The 13,174-nt window shown below is 35.4% G+C and overlaps 1 long non-coding RNA gene across 1 annotated transcript in view; it reads left to right on the forward strand.

The window, feature by feature from the left end:
- The first annotated feature begins 2,089 nt into the window (after positions 1 to 2,089).
- LOC137205036 (uncharacterized) overlaps positions 2,090 to 13,174 on the forward strand; it is a 130,740-nt gene continuing 119,655 nt past the window's right edge. Inside the window, exon 1 of the long non-coding RNA XR_010933967.1 lies at positions 2,090 to 2,221. This is a non-coding gene — a long non-coding RNA (uncharacterized lncRNA). The remainder of the gene's footprint in view (positions 2,222 to 13,174) is intronic.

The following is a 13,174-nucleotide window of genomic DNA, read 5'->3' on the forward strand; positions in this document are numbered from 1 at the left end:
AAAAGGACAGGAGTAAGACAAAATTTATCAACAAGTGAGAATTCTGAGAATGAGTTTGAAAGATGTGTCCTTTTAATTTCAATAACAGATTAGCCACTAAAGGGAAAAGATGAAAAAATGAAGACGTTAACATTTGAGAGCTGCCATCTTAGAAGTATCTCATCCTAAGGGAAAATCTGTCAATATGTGGGGTACCACTAATCAAGATGACTAGAGTATACTGACAAGTAATCATTTAACAGGAAAAAGTTAACACCTAATCACTGTATGTCATCCCTCAGGAACACTTCTGATTAGAATTCAGTCCTATGCACATTTACGCTAGGTTGGGATGCCAAGAATGATGACCATCAGTGTTCTAGTCCCTCAAAAAGCAAAATGGCATAATCACTGTAAAAGTAATAAATTGCCTGTTAAATCTCCCATGTGTTTGTCATTGGGAATAGTTCGTGAGTCTGACTGATTCAAATAAATATATAATTGATTTTAAAACTATAGGAACCAAGTAAAATCTCTTATTTTATAATAGATATTTGGAGTGTACCTAAGATAAATCATTGGGTCTATAAAATATTAAATCAACATTAAAGTTTATGTATATTTGTTTATGAGGAAATGTATTTATAATCAAGTTTACATAAGCCATACACTATATTAGAATACATCTTGCTATTCCTAATATCAATAAGCAAATTTTCCCAAAAAAGGAGCATCCTCTTGTGAGAGTCTCAGAAGTCAGTTTATGAGAATTGAAGGTTTCAATACTACTGACGAGGGTTTTGGTGAGTTCTGACTAGCATGAAATGTTAGTGAGAGATGTTATATGAACAGAACTTAGAAAAAGGAGAGGGATTAGACCACTTAAAATATATACACATATATATTCTATCCTCCTCACTCTCCCAAAAGGATACTATCTATCTACAAGGGTGGTTTGATACATGACAGAAAAAGATAATTAGTTAAAAAAATCTAAAGTCATAAGAGACATTTTAAATGCTGGAAAATGATAGATACAGCAGCTAAAACAGTTGAAATTTTGGAAGTTTTGAACAACATAATTTATAAACTGTTCTAACAGATATATAAGCAACACTGCTCTGCTCCCAAAAAGCCATTAGGAATATACTTTTTTTTTGCTTAATTTTTTTTAAAAAAACTATATATTTATGGTGTATAGCATGATGTTTGATATCCATATACATAATGAAATGATTACTACAGTCAAGCCAATTACGTAACCATCTCTTCACATAGTTACCTTTTTTTTTTCCCCAGGTTAGGATGTGCCAAGTCCCTTTAGTTCCCCAAGACAGGCAAGGTAGAAGCCAGTTCCTTGAGTAGCAACTTGAAAAGCTGAGGTGCTAGATGTGTGCTTCCACTCCTTTTTTTCCTCAGGAAGAACCTTGGAGCTGGAGTTTAGCACCCACTTGCTCTGCACAACGCTGGAGAGAGGAGCTGAGGCCAATGCCTGCATTCCACTTCAGGCCACACGCTCTTTTGCACGACTGCTTTGTTTTCTGTCACCCTCGGGGGACAAGAGAACGTGGGGCCCCCTTCAGTTCTCAGAGACAGGTGGGCTACCTGGAGGTTTGGCTCCGTCTCTGCAGCAGGGGCGGAGGTCTGAGGCACAAAGTGGCCGCCCTCCATTTCAAACTCCCTGGAGGCTGGCTGCCTGTCCCAGACTCTCAGACACAAGCCATTTAGAAGCCAAACCCTCGGGAAACAGCTGGAAAGTTGGACACTGGATGTGCAGTCTATCCCTTTCCAGGGAGAAGCTGGGAGCTGGATTTTAGCGCTAGAGTGAGGCAGGAAGAGGCACCTCAGGAGAGCCTGCAAAGCCACTCAAAACTTCCCAATACTCTCAGTAGACCCAGAAGGAGTAGCAAATGCCAGACTCGGATAGTTCCCAGACACACATGAATTAAAAGCCAGACACTCAGGCAGCAGCCGAAAATCCCCCGGCACTGAAGTATGAGGCAATTCCTTCCCCGCAAAAGCTGGCGCCGGGGTTTTATTTCCAGGAAGTCGGGCGGGGCAGAGGGAGGAACCACCGGAAGTGCCTTCGTGCCTCACCGCTTCCTCAGACCGCAGCTCCCACCGGCTACCATAGAGGCAACGTTACCACAGAACGGCCGTGAAGGGCGATATTACCGAGTTTACTTAGGTCTCGCCAGCCAGAACAGGGCCAGGCTCCCAGAGGACGCTGTCAGCAGAAAAGGTAAGCAAGTTAGAAACCAGACCCTCGGGCAGCAGAGAGTCTTCAGAAGTATCTGGAAGTTAGATGTGCGGTCTGGCCCTTTGCAGGGAGGAGCTGAGAGTTGGGCATCACGGCCTGCCCTCGGCGCTAGGCCACGGGGACCAGCCCCTGGAAATGCTTTTGTGCAGGTTTAAAAAGTGCCTTTTTGTTCTTTGTGGTCCTAGGGGGCTAGTGAATACTCCGCCCTCTCAGCTCCCAGAAGTAGGTGATTTAGGGTTCAGTCCCCTCAGGTGGAAACAGTGGAAGTTGGGGTATTAGATGTGTGGTCCAGACTTTTCACTCCTCAGGGAAGAACTGGAGTTGGGGGCTTCTGTCTAGATTATGTGGCCCTGTGCCAGGGGCGTGGTTGCGCGGTTTATGACCAGAGTGTGTCTCCGCTTTTCCTGCCTGTTTCAGTGTGGATATTTTCTCAGTTGGTAGGTGTGTAGGGAACTCTCAATAGTTTCTGGGTTTTTCTCAGAAGGAATTGATGCATGTATATTTGTGTATTCCGTGCATCCGTTTTTAGGAGGAGGGAGATTTAGGAGCCTACTATTCTGCCTTCTTGTGGCTATTACTCCCCAGATTCTTTTCAAAGACACAACGTTTGCCAAAAATTATTGCGTTTAGGTTGCAAAGAAAGTTTCATCAAATTACGAAATATCAACTCCACCTAAAGAAACGTTCCTTGACTACAATATAACATTAGTAATTCAGTAATTAACATTTGTTCTTGAACCTGTAGGTCTGGAACAAAAATAAATTTATTAATAGTGAATGAGTAAAATGCTTTATTAACTACTATAAAATAATTATGATTGAATAGTAGCATGATGTGTGAAGTTTAATGACGCTAAATAAGAACTTGAAGGGAAATCTATATTCTTTTTTGTTTTTTTTTTTAAGAACAGATTTATTTATTTATTTTTGCTGTGTTGGGTCTTTGTTTCTGTGCGAGGGCTTTCTCCAGTGTGCCAAGCGGGGGCCACTCTTCATCGCGGTGCACGGGCCTCTCACTATCGCGGCCTCTCTTGTTGAGGAGCACAGGCTCCAGATGCACAGGCTCAGTAGTTGTGGCTCACGGGCCTAGTTGCTCCGCGGCATGTGGGATCCTCCCAGACCAGGGCTCGAACCCGTGTCCCCTGCATTAGCAGGCAGATTCTCAACCACTGTGCCACCAGGGAAGCCCGGAAATCTATATTCTTGAGTTTTATAATATAGGAAATAGTAAATGTTAATGAGCATATTCCTAAACATGCTGGAAAAATATTATCATCAATGCAAAGGAACTGTACCAAAAAAACTGGTGAAAATAAAAAAAAAAGAAATTAAACAAAATTAAACTACCCATAGAGATGATCAACAAAATGAAAAGCTATTAAAAATAATAGGAAGATTTGGTGTAAGAAAATATAAATGAGTAATTAACTGATTTATAATTAAATATAAAAGCAATATAGGGACTCACAGAAGAGACTTCAAAAGCTTGGGTTATTCTAAAATTTGAAATCTTGTAATTCAAATTATTAAAAGAGAAGTTTTAATTACAGTTAAGGAACTGAAAAAATAATTGGCTTATATGGAAAAGCCAAAACAATCTTTAGACAAAGACAATAAGATCCTTAGAAAACTTAATTAAAGGCATAAACTGTTCACAGAAAAGGGAATACAGTTAAAGTTAAAAATAAAAATTGAACTATCATATGATTCAGCAATCCTGCTTCTTGGTATATATCTGAAGGAAATGAAATCTGTATTTCAAAGAGATATCTGCACTTCCTGTTCATTGCAACATTATTCACAATATGCAACATATGGAAACAACCTAAGTGTTCACTGACAGATGAACGGGTAAGAAAATGTGTTATACACACTAACACACATGGTGGGATATTATTCAGCAATAAAAAATAAAGAAATCCTGCCATTTGTGACAACATGGATGAATCTGGAAGGCATTATGCTAAGTGAAATAAGTCAGACAGAGAAAGACAAATACTGTATGACCTCACTTATATGTGAAGTCTAAAAAGTTGAACTCATAGAATCAGAGAGTAGAATGGTGGTTGTTAGGGGATGTGAGGAATGGAAACATGTTGGTTAAAGTGTACAAACTTTCAGTTGTAAGGTGAATGAGTTCTGGCGATCTAATGCTCATGGTAACTATGGATAATGATACAGTATTGTATACCCGAAATTTGCTACAAGTCTTAAGGGTTCTCATTACCCACAAAAAGTAACTGTGAGGTGATGATGTGTTAACTTGATTGTGGTAATCCCTTTACAGTGTATATGTATATCACATCATAATGTTGTACACCTTAAATATATATGATTTTATTTGTTAATTATACCTCGATATAGCTGGGGAAAACCCCCCCAGCTGATGCACACACAGAAGTTTGAGAACCACTGCCAGAGCGTTTTTAATTGACATTTATTTAAAATCACACTTTTCACTTTTTGAATTTTTTTTATTAATTACTTCATGATTAACAAATAAAAATGCTTATTATTCAAAAACTGAAACTAAAAACATTTGTTTAAATCAAAAAAATTAAAATCAGTACGTAAGATAATTTTTGCATATGCAACTAAGCAAAATATATACATATAGTGATAGAAATAAATGATGATGATGGTAACTGTACTTTGAATGAACGCTCTTATACACTTGGGCAGAAACTTGAGTTGAAACAAGCATGAAAATAAATTTAGCAAAATATATTAAGGGTTATAAGAAAATTTAGTAAGATCTGTGCCAGTAATTCTCTTTCTATTGAACACACAAACACACACACACAGAAACTCTTACAATGATTTGTCTACAAAGGAGCTTAACAGGACATTGCTTATGATAATAATAAAATAGAAATAGTCTGGTATCCCCAAGTGGAAGACTTAAATAAATTATGGCGTGTGAATATTATAGTGGACATTTGTGAGGGACTACCTATCACTCATTATTTCTTCTCCCCCTTCTAACAGGACCTGGATTTTCCCCATTTTATAGCATCTATATGGTTTTTGTGATATAGGACCTGGTTGGCCTGATTTAAAAATATATCTAACTGGACAGAAATTAGTGAGGTGAGAGGCCTTAGACCAATCAGTTATAAGCCAATCAGTTCCCATCATTCTCCCTGGATATAGTGATTGGTTTGGGGTAAATGTGTCAGATATTGTGTTCAGCTGCATATAACTGAGAACCCAAATAATAGTGATACAAATATCAGTTTATTTGTATCATGCAAGGCAGGCCGGGACTGGTTCAATGTGGCTCCACAATCCATTACAATAGTAAGTTCCTTCTTTCTTTTCTCAGCCATCCTTAGCAGACAGTGTGTTTCCTACTTCTCTCTTCCTAGTCCCAAATTGGCAGCTCCATATCTAGCGACATGCCCACCTTCCATTCAGGAAAAAGGGAAAGGGTAAAGGGCAAAATGTACATTCCAGTGAGTTTTTCACACTTACGAGAACTTCCTTTGGAGCCATCCAGCTATTATTAGCAACTTATAAGTCATAGGCATGGAAAATCTTGGAAATGCTGTATTTAGTTTTTTGAGGTACTTTTAGTAAACAAGAGGAGGCGACTATGTGAGGTAAGCAGTTAGTGGTTTCTGACAAAGGTAGGTGTCTAAGTTGGTCCTGATAGAACGATGTCCTTGACTTTTTCACATGGTTCAGGAAGAAAGATTCACTTTAAGTATTTAAAGATACTTTAAATGTTATTTTTGTACGAATCACATAATGTTTGATTACATTCCATCATCAATGCTCAATCATATTCTTAATTAACTCTTTTCGCTAATAGAGAGTAAGATAATAAATTGAATATTCTGTGAAAATAATTTGTGTTCTTATAGAGATAAGCTACATAAAACTGTCTCTTAAATAGCAACTCATGCAAATTACTTTTCTTTCCGTAAAAGTTTGCCATTAAAATATATATATAATTTATTGTAGGAAGTTAAATATGCCTTGAGTATATCCTCTCTCTTGGGTTGATGTGCAGTGACGGAAAGAGTAAGGAATTTGTTACAGGAGCTTTAGATTTGAGTCTAGACCCCATATTTACTAATTATGGCTCCTAAGCAACTCTCTGAAAATCAGTTCCTTCATCTATAAAATTGAAGTAATTATGAGTATACTCAGAGGACTCTTGTGGGGATTAAAGAGAAAATATTTGAGAAGCGTTTAAAAAATCGTCCAGTTCTGCACACATGTTCTTAAACATTACCCTTTTATTCTTTTTTTAATTTTCCCCTTTATCCACTTATAAAGCACAATGTTGACTTACTCAGCCCAATTAATGTAATATCATGTAACCTCAGTTTCATTCAGAGCTCTACCGTAATGAAATTTTATTTCACTTATACTTTAGAAACACTCTGATGTCATTTCCTGGGCAGAAACAAGGGGAAAACTAGCCCTAGGCATGGGTCTAACAGACTGGGCTTTCACCAAGCATATGGGCAACCAGTGCTTCAGTGGAGAGATCAAACCACAGTGGATGGCCTTTCTCGGGATGACTTCCTCAGACACTTAAGTTTCTTGAAACAGCTGTTTCAATCCAGGCACAGCATGTCTCCCACTCTACTCTCTTCAAATTGTGGATTCTTTGCAGTGTCCCCATTGGATTGTTTTTTTCTTTACAAATTGGCCTATAGATTAGACATGACAATTAGTACTAGTGTACAGACTCAGGGGAAAAAAAGAAATTAGTCTGGAACTAAAAGAAAACATGCTGTGCACTAGTAAAACATATGATATAACTTAAGTCAGAAGATTATAAATGATGGAACTAGAAGGGACCTTTGAGACTGTATAGCCCATTGTCTTTATTTTACAGATGAGGAATATGATACATTTTTTTAGGATACTTATGGTCACCATCTCTAAAATTGCTAAATATGTGGGGCATGGGGGAAAGCAAAGAGAATTTTGCAGACTCATTCTGTATACGGCTGTATTTTGAATGTATCTGTGCATAAAGCATAGTCTTATACATTTATTCAAAACCCAGAAATCGTTTAAATCTTTATAATACTCAAATTTAAAAAATACATTTTTTCCTTTTATGAAGCTTTAACTCCAATACAGTTTTTATTAGTATTATAAGTACAGACTCTTGCTGGCCAAATCTTATATTTAATGCAAATCTCTTACATCAAAGTGAAAAGCACTCTATTAATATATTCATTAGTCATCTCTTCATCATTCATTCATTCATGTAATCATCCAGTGAATATTTACAGTATGTCTCTTACTCTTCTGGTATTGTGTTAGACATAGAAGATATAGAAACAGAGAAATGGTTCTTAAACTCTAAAGGAGGGAGTATAGTTGTTAAGAAAACCAGCTCTCAAGCTGCCTTCTCTTAAGTTTGAATTTTCTTCATTACCATCTAGCTAAGTTCTTACTTTACTTCTGTGACACTTAGTTTCCTCATCTGTAAAATGCTCATAATAACTATGCACTTCATGGGGTTTATGACAATTAAATGAGGCAATCCATGCATAGTTTTAGCATACTCCCTGGCAGTTACTAATCACTGAATATATATTAGTTATACATGACATTAGAAAACTCCTTATCTAGTGAGAGATGTAGAAAATTACACCGCTACTCACATTATGATAAAATAGGGTCTGAGAAAGATACACACTTCCATATGCCCATGAAAAAGTGTCCCTGTTCCTATGTGACCACAAAGATATGACACCAAATCTTTGGTTGGGGGATATGACCACTGTTCTCTAAGTTAATGCTTGAGTTGCTTTTTATAGATTTTTTTCATAGTTACTTAATGGTGATTTAGAAGAAACATAATATATGGAGTGAATATTCCAAGTAGAGGAATGCATTTGGATTTTAGAACGATTCCTTTAGTAATGATATGGAAGACAGCTTGAACTTATCCTGAAGGCAGGTGTTATGAAGGTGTACTTTTGGTATGCTGCAGCTGAAAAATTATGGTGAAATAACATAAGAAAGAAGACATATTTGAGGAACATTTAGAAGATGGAATTAGCTACACATAGTTGTTGATTGAATGTGAAAAGTGAGGGGGAGGAAGGAATTGTATAAAGATCTTGGAGTTCCTCACCTTTTAAAAAGTGGCTATAAAGTGAAGATATTTACTGCAATAAGAAATCAGAAAGAAGACTGGACTTGATGAAATGATGAGGCCATGAGTCTCATTTCAACCTTGCTACTTATACCTGTAGAATCCATATTTTTTTAATGATGAAACTTTGAAGTAACTTTGCATTAATTGATTGCATAATTGAGCTATAAAATCATTTGTGTGTTGTGAGGTGAAAAAGTAATAACCAGGATTTATTTCTGGACCATTTTATTTCAGAAATATCCTATTTGATTAGAAGATATGGACTGATTATCTAGATTAGAGTGAAACCTAGAATGTTAGGGGAGAAGGAAGTGACTCTGGCAGTAACTCTATTTCAAAGATTCTTGGTTGTGAGAAATAGAGAATAGAAAGAGGAAGAGGAAGAGAAAAGGAAAAGCCAAGTGAGAAAGCAGATGGCAAGAAGGTGGTGCAGTGCATGATATGAATCCCTCCATGAGAGCATCACTGTATTCTCTACAAGTCTATAGAGTATCAAATATCCTGACTTGAGGGATTACTTCTTTTAATTTAATTTGGTTGGTTTGTAAAGCTTCTATGTCATTTTAAAGGTTTTATTTCTATATGAAACAAATATGACTGTTATATATTTCCATATGACTGTTAAATGGCCAACATTAATTCTAGGATTCAGATATCAACCTAATGTAGTTTCTTTGTAAGAAATCTTTCTCTTTCCCATCTTTTCACCTATTTTAATATTTTACCCTTTGGCTTTGTCTTTTAATAATTTCAGTATGTTGAGTCTAGATGTAGATTGCATTTTATTTAACCTGCTAAAGATTCTTTGGGATTTTTTTTTTAATATGGGTATGATGTCTTTTGTTCAATTTGGAAAATTTTCAGTCATTGTCTCTTAAATACTTTCTCTGCCTAAATTTATCTTGCCCATTTCTAGGGCTCTGTTAAGTGTTTGATCTAATTGTGTATTCTTTTTTGTTTTTTTTACCATCTCTTTCAAAATGTCTATCTTTATAACTCTGTGCTTATTCTGGATAGGTTCTTCTGATCTTACAGTTTACTGTTTCTCTATTTGACTAGTCTACTGTTTTATCTATCCATTTAATTCACCTTTATGGTATTTTTCATTTCTGTGACTTTAATTTGGTTGGTTTATAAAGCTTCTATGTCATTTTTAAGGTTTTTTTATTTGTTTCTATTTAAAATTTTCAAACATGTATACACTTTCTTAAACAGTTGGTTGGAATGGTAATCTACCGTGGCCGTTAAAATTCTTTCTGGGTATTCCAAAAAATGAAGTCTTTGAATGCTCTTTATTTGGGCCATTTCTTAGGGTTGTATTTGCAACGAGCAACCATGAGGGATCAGGGAACTTCTCTCTCTAGACAAAAATCAGGCATTCTTTTGTTTACTATAAAAGTGGCAAATCTAGCAAGTTTTCCATTAACAGAACCCACTGTGTGTACAGTTATCCACCATAGGCACTGTGCTACCCTAGTGGAACTTGTGGGACATGGGGAAGCAGTGTGAAGTTTATGCTGACTACATTCAAGCTACTGCTTTGGTCCTAAATAATAAAATAGTTTGCCTCTGACCCAGGAGGCTAGTGTCTTTTTCCACTATCTACAGTATGGTAATAGGCTGGCTTTTTATTTTGTCTGTATATGTCCAACACCCAATGAGACAAATAGAATACACAATACACATCTGAATAACCATGAAACAAAGTGCATGCTAAATATGTAATTTATGCTCTATTGAACAAAAGAGCTTGACAGAGAAAAACTGTCTTAAGGCAGATATATAACAAAGTTATATAATTAAATATATTTTATTTAAAAGTAATTCTGTTGGTTTATAACAATTACTTTCCCCCAAACTGTGGAATTGTTCTACAAAATTTAAATCTTCTGAAGTGAATATTGTTTTCTTTTCTATTTTTGTGTGAAAATTTAGTTTGTCTTAGAGCTAGTATAGAGTTAACGCCAATGAAATGATTATGAATACTTTATCTAGACAGGTTAGATGAAAATATTTTGCTATCTCATATAAAAGTAAATAAAAGCTGTACTTTTCTCTGCATACTTTCTAGAGAAGGTGGTTTATTTGGAAGCAAAGTAAGTTGCATCTGATTACCTATTGGAACACAATAAAATAACATCATTTTAAAGAACCCAATGCATAGTATTTTAATATAAGTTATTCAAAAATTCACATTTCTGTAGTGCATGGGTCCTGACAATGAATAAATTGAGTTAAATGAAAAAGCCCAAAGTCCTCTTTTAATTTATACTATTTTAAAATATAATTTTAATATCAATTTTATAATAATTTAAATCAAAGGATAAACATCAGGTACATAGAATTTGGAAAAAAAATTTTTTTAGTCAATTTATGGTCACTGCTTTTTATAGAAACTGATCAACTTTAATTTTCTCATTATAAATTCCTTTGTTTCAAGCATAGGTCTTAGCAAACAATTATTAAGTATTTTATTTTTGAAACAAAATAATTCTGTTTTCATGGGTAGTTCAGAACAAGCAGCTTCACATTATGCCTTGATACTATATAAGAGAATATGCCTATAAAATAACTTTACCAATCTGATTGGCACTGAATTTTTTTATCCTTTGATATACTTTACCTGGTGCTTTACAAGGTCTAGAAGCCTCAAAGCTTGGGTTTGAATTGTGCCAAAGATAAAGTAGAAAGTATCGAGTTTGATCTGAAATCCACAAAATCGAAAGTTTGCCTGGCCACAAATCCAACATTTACTGTCTAACTGTGGATTGCAGTGGGAACTAAAGTATTGCTTTTATTCCTTTCATCCAGCGTTTTGAAGGATATTTGAGGACTTGATTTATAGCTTTGAGGAATTGAGACTAGGTGTTAACAAGCAAAGAAGAATTTAAACATGCAATCACATATATATCTTGCCAGTCTGACCAAGAAATTGGAAATATATTCTAATATCCATTGACACTTCTTTTCAATTTTTTCATCCTTTTTTCTGCCTGTAGTCAGCTAATATTGACTCTTTTCCCCCACAACTATATATATTCCTCCTGTATATAGCTGGCAAAAAGCAAAGACATTGTCCTGGGAAAGGAAGTATGCAAGATAAAGGCAGAACCAAGGCGCCAAACTGTAGCCTTATGAGATCCAATCAGAAATCAGCCTGAATCACATGGATACATCCATGTGATGCCAGATACCTGTCAGTGCCCTAAATTGATAGCATGAGTATAATCGGGTGAGGAATATGTATTCAAATTGCCAGAAGTTGAATCTCAGTACATAGCTAAGTGCCTGTGTCTGATTTTTTGAGTATCAGTTTTTCAAATTTCCCCACAGCTGCAGTGAATATAAGAAAGTCCCTTACTTTCCTCTATTTTCCAACAAAATATTTGCATCGAGTTGCTTGCAATGTGAATTAATGCTATGTATTCAGTATGAAAAGCAGTGTGATGTTCATTTTTTTAAACATCTTTATCGGAGTATAATTGCTTTACAATGGTGTGTTAGTTTCTGCTTTATAACAAAGTGAATCAGCTATACATATACATATATCCCCATATCGCATTTTTAAATTTCGTACTCCGGGTCACTTCACCTCCCTTCTTACTAAATTACATTTGGTCACACTTTAACCACACGAGATGATGCAGCATTGTTCTATCTGGAAGAGGGGCAAGTAGGTGGAAAGGTGCAGAAGTGTAGTGCAAAAAGATTAAAATTTTGTTTACAACTATCCAGTAAAAAAAAAAAATAAAGCTATGGTCCACAGGCCAAAATATAAGGTTAATGAGACTGATTTTTGAAACCCTGTGTGTGTGTATGTGTGTGTGTGTGTGTGTGTGTATACGTATATTTGCACTGAGGATTAGTTCATTCCTTTTAATTCATTCAAATGTAGTCATTAAAATATTTCATATACTACTTTTGCTGTAATCATATTATTTATGAGATTTATATATTAAAAAATTAGATTTATTACATTATCATTACTTTGTACAATGCAAGATGTACATAATGTTATATTTTACAAGATCCTAAAGAGATAAGTGAAAACATTCTGCAAGATCTTAAAGAGATAAGAGATAAATGGAAGTTAAAATAGACTAGTAGCTTATATTGAATCCTTAAATAGCATTGATTCAGTAAGTAATTACTCAGTGCCTGCTATAGGTAAGGCACTCCTTAGTACCCTGCAATGTAAGTATTGTAATCCTCTTTACATATAAGAAAACTAAGTCTAGGGAGAAGACTATTAGGGTACACTAGTAGTAAGTAGAAATCTAGGATTTTTGTCCAGACATACCTGCCTTGAACGTTCATGCCCTTTACTAGATATTTCACACCTTCGCTGCCATAACCAATTTTCTACTTTTTAGAAGCTTAAAGATTGATGTAAAAGACAGAGATTTAAAGAGCTAAGTATAATAAAATTAGAATGAAATAAGGACTAAACAAGGTGTAATACACTTGTTGCACTAGTGAGAAAATGATTAGAAATATTAATGAGACCAGATAAGGTTTGCTAGAGGAGGAACTTATCTAAACAAAATTCTCTAACAAAAATTAGGATATATACAATTACATATGGTATATAAACAATTATAATTTTTAAGTGTAGACACATAACTAACCACATGAAAAGTCTGTTTACTGTAGTCACTAGGAACACAATCTATAGGCTACATCTGCTTTGACTCAAAATCCAACTTTTGGTACTTTCCTACTCCATGGTATTACAAAGCCAGTTTCCCCATCTATAAAGTAATGCTTTACAGTACCTACTTCATAGTATTTTTATGAGACTT

Source organism: Pseudorca crassidens, chromosome 13 (assembly GCF_039906515.1).
Source record: "Pseudorca crassidens isolate mPseCra1 chromosome 13, mPseCra1.hap1, whole genome shotgun sequence".
Lineage (NCBI taxonomy): Eukaryota > Metazoa > Chordata > Mammalia > Artiodactyla > Delphinidae > Pseudorca > Pseudorca crassidens.